General features: G+C 43.1%; 1 protein-coding gene and 1 long non-coding RNA gene across 4 annotated transcripts in view; one reads left to right on the top strand and one right to left on the bottom strand.

Moving 5' to 3' along the window:
* glrbb (glycine receptor, beta b) overlaps positions 1 to 3,755 on the top strand; it is a 49,325-nt gene that overhangs the window by 14,564 nt on the left and 31,006 nt on the right. The window lies entirely within an intron of this gene.
* Positions 1 to 3,755, bottom strand: part of LOC109526275 (uncharacterized) — a 27,613-nt gene that overhangs the window by 12,992 nt on the left and 10,866 nt on the right. Inside the window, exon 2 of the long non-coding RNA XR_002170298.1 lies at positions 450 to 457. This is a non-coding gene — a long non-coding RNA (uncharacterized LOC109526275). The remainder of the gene's footprint in view (positions 1 to 449; positions 458 to 3,755) is intronic.

The raw sequence follows: 3,755 nt of genomic DNA, 5'->3' as shown, positions 1-3,755 counted from the left end.
TATGTGTGTGTGTGTGTGTGTGTGTATGTATGTATGTATATACAACTGTATTGTTTTAAATAATTTTGTGATAATACTCACCATTAATGTGAATGGTTTTGTGTTCCTCACAATTGCTGAAAATCCAGCAAAACTAACGGAATTATAGTCAGCTTGCCGGGTCCATACGCGGAGTTGTTGCTGGCTAGCTTGCACCCTGTTCAGTAGCTTGCACGCTTCCTTTCCGCTGTCTCTCGCAGGGTATTTTGATGCGGACGTTGCATGGCGCGTGTCAAAGTGCTTCTTTGCATTCGACCGTTTCATCGATGGTATTTTGTCATTGCAAATCAGAACCATCGCAGATCCTCTTCTCTCCACAAAGGTGAATCCTTCGTCCTGAAGTGTACCATACTCGTCATCTTTTTTTTTTCACCATCTTATTCATTTAGGATTAGCTTTGAGCTAATGACTGAGCGGTCTGATTCAAAAGGGGGCGTTTACCCGTTTCCACAGCAACTGCCTACGTCGGCCAGTATCATCCAATTAAAATTGCTCCTCCAACTGCAGCCCTGAATAGGACTTGAGCAGTGAAAAATCGATGGATGGATTAAACAAGCGAGAATATTTTGTTTTACCTGCGAGCCAGATGCAATCATCAAAAGAGCCACATATGGCTCACGATCAATAGGTTCCCGACCCCTAGATTAGGGCATTTACATGGAAACCGCATCTCTACTTACAAAATTTTCTTGTGAAGAAATTTCTTCCGGAACCAATTAATTTCGTAAGTAGAGGTACCACTGTACAGTAAACCACAGCTGTTCGAAAAAAATGAGTTATTGACATTGTTGCTGTTGTTATCATTATTATTATTGTTATTATTATTATTATTGTTATTATTATTATTATTATTATTATTATTATTTTGTTATTATTATTAGGGATGTTCAATACCACTTTTTTTCAGACCGATACCCGTGTGAGTAGTCACTCACAAGACGGAGAGATACCGCCGCTCGTTCCTACCGACTGCTGTCAGGCTGCTGAATAAAAAATGAATAAATAAATAAATCATAGAATTATTTAAATGATATGACAACATATGTGAATAGTACTGTGACTATTGTATTATATTGCACTTAATTATTGACCTTATCCATGTTTGTATTTATATTGCACTTAATTGAACTGTGTTTTCTTTTCTCTTCTTTCTACCCACAATCTTGCTGCTGAAGGCTGTAAATTTCCCCAGTGTGGGACAAATAAAGGATATCTAATCTAATCTAAACTCTTTGAGTACTCACCGATACTGAGCACCGATACCTCAAGTACTTTTCATCCATCCATCCATTATCCAGGCCACTTCTCCTCACGAGGGTCGCAGGCGCGTTGGAGCCTATCCCAGCTGACTTTGGGCAGCCAGCCAATCGCAGGTGCCAGCCAATTGCAGGGCACACATAGCCACACAACCATTCACTCTCCCAATAACACCGAGAGACAATTTAGAGTGTTCCATTAACCTACCATGCATGTTTTTGGAATGTGTTAGGATACCGGAATACCCAGAGAAAACCCACACAGACACAGATGGAACATGCAAACTCCACATAGGAAGGCCTTAGCCTGGAATTGAACCCCAAACCTCTGCACTGTGAGGTGGACGTACTAACCATTCCATCACCGTGCTGCCCCCTCTCGTGCTTTAAATGTATAAAATTGTATTTAACACAATAACCAAAAAAATTGTGAACTTTCTTTCTGACGCAGAAAAACTCAATGTCCGAATGTTTTGCCAGTATCGGTGGCTTGTATCGGCAACCTCTATAAGGTCAAAAGACTGGCAAAGTTCAACAAAGAATGCTGGTACAATGCTAGGAAAACAAGACAATCAAAAACGCTTGCAAAAAAGGCAAGGATAAAAACAAACGGAAATCGCTTGTCAATAAATGGACATGAAGAAACCCAAACATGTATAATACAAAAGCCGTGACTCTAACGACAATGAAAAACTACAGATAAAGCGGTGGCGGATGCTTGTCTGTCAAGGAGGGGAAGCTCAATTTCGGCCTACATCATAAAATGTGTCCGTTTATTTAGACGTGAATTCTACTCTCCGTTCCTTTTCAAGAAAATGATCTGTGACCTTGTCATACCAGCAAGGCGTCTTTTCCAGGGTCTTAACTGTGGTGATATAAGTCAGTCTGCGAACACAAGCAACTACAATAAAACCCACCAGAAATAAAAGATTAATTCGTCACTAGTCGCTCTCAACAAAGAGAGTGTTGCTTAGATGATTAGAAGAAGTCTCCAGTTCAACTCAGAACAGAATGAGAATTGAAAAATGCTCCCACGGATGCCTACACCAAAAGATCGGTGATTGGCTCATATCGCTGTCAATCAAAAAGAGATTCAGCCTCAGACAGATCATTCAATCATCATGCAGAAAAGCTGAGCGTCCGGGCCAGCCGATAAACTCCCACTGTCCATAGAAATTTCAAGACGCCCAGCGTCCACGATGTAGACGCTCAACGTCCACACAGTTTAAAGCACGGTGAAGCTGCAGGAATGAATGAGAATAGAGTCGCATCGTAACCAGTAATAAGAAGCTGATTCGGAACAAAAATTGAGCGCGTTGTAGCGCATATTTAGTCATGACGTACACACAATTTTATGTACACACACATATTTGATCACTTATTTTTTGACATTTTAGGGGAAGCTGAGCTTCCCTTGCAGTCTTAGAGCAATCACCTCTGCTGCAAAGGTAAGTTCAGAAAACCTGGCGGGAGCAAAAACGAAGAGCAAGAACATGGAAGGTCTAGACGAATTCAACACTTGGAAACAGTCGTGAGCAAGGTGAATTATCCGACAGTGACATGACAACATGGGAGTCCTTAAATAGTCATCTTGTCATGTCCCGTTTAGGTGTGCATGTGGCAGACGGTGTTTTCGGCCGGATGCACACCTGCTACCCATTAGAAATCAGGCACTGGCTTTATTAGGGCCGGCTTTCGTGTTTTCACTTGCCGGAGAATTGTTTACCGTGCCACTGCTGTGCCCATTGTGTCGTAGTACCTTCTCGCATTTCGCCTTTGTGCGCTAGTTCGTATTTGGAGTGTGATTCTCGGTGTGTATTATTATTGCAACTAGATTGTTTTTCTCCTTGCCTTCGTGCGAGCGTTTTTTGTTATTCGGTTTTTTCGTGCCTTTCCTGGTACTCGTTTTTGCCAGCGTTTTCTGTTGTCTCGTTTTTGCGGCCGTCCATTACTGTGCTTGTCACCAGAGCATGCAATCAATACTGTGATCACACGTGATGGAAGGCAAAACAGAGGTAGGGGGGGGGCACAGGAAAAGACGAGATGTGTTGAGGCGGGTGGGGGTTCAGTCAAACACTGGTGGGGTGGAACTCTTGGCGACGGAAGGATACGAGAGATGACAAGCGAAATGTCAAGAGAGCAGAGACAAACAACAAGGAAGCGGTACTATATACGGCCGAAGCAAACACGGGCCGATGGAGTGAGTGTGGGAGTGCGGGAGGCTGGAGGACTGGATGAGGGGAGGCAGAAAATAGACTAAGTGTGCCAGGAAGAAGAGAACGAGAGAGAGTGAAAGAGAGAATGGCGAGTGGGTGGCAGAGTGGATAATGCTATATATAATGGCGGAGGTTCGGGAATAGATCAGAGTGATTTGTGACTACCTAACGGCTCACGTCTGCAAATGCGACGGCAGCCACATACTGATTCAAAGCACACACACACACACACACCCACACACAC

Source organism: Hippocampus comes, unplaced genomic scaffold (assembly GCF_001891065.2).
Source record: "Hippocampus comes isolate QL1 unplaced genomic scaffold, H_comes_QL1_v1.1 scaffold202, whole genome shotgun sequence".
Classification (NCBI taxonomy): Eukaryota; Metazoa; Chordata; class Actinopteri; order Syngnathiformes; family Syngnathidae; genus Hippocampus; species Hippocampus comes.
Note: the sequence above shows the minus strand (reverse complement) of the source record. Positions and strands in the feature narration are given on the sequence as shown.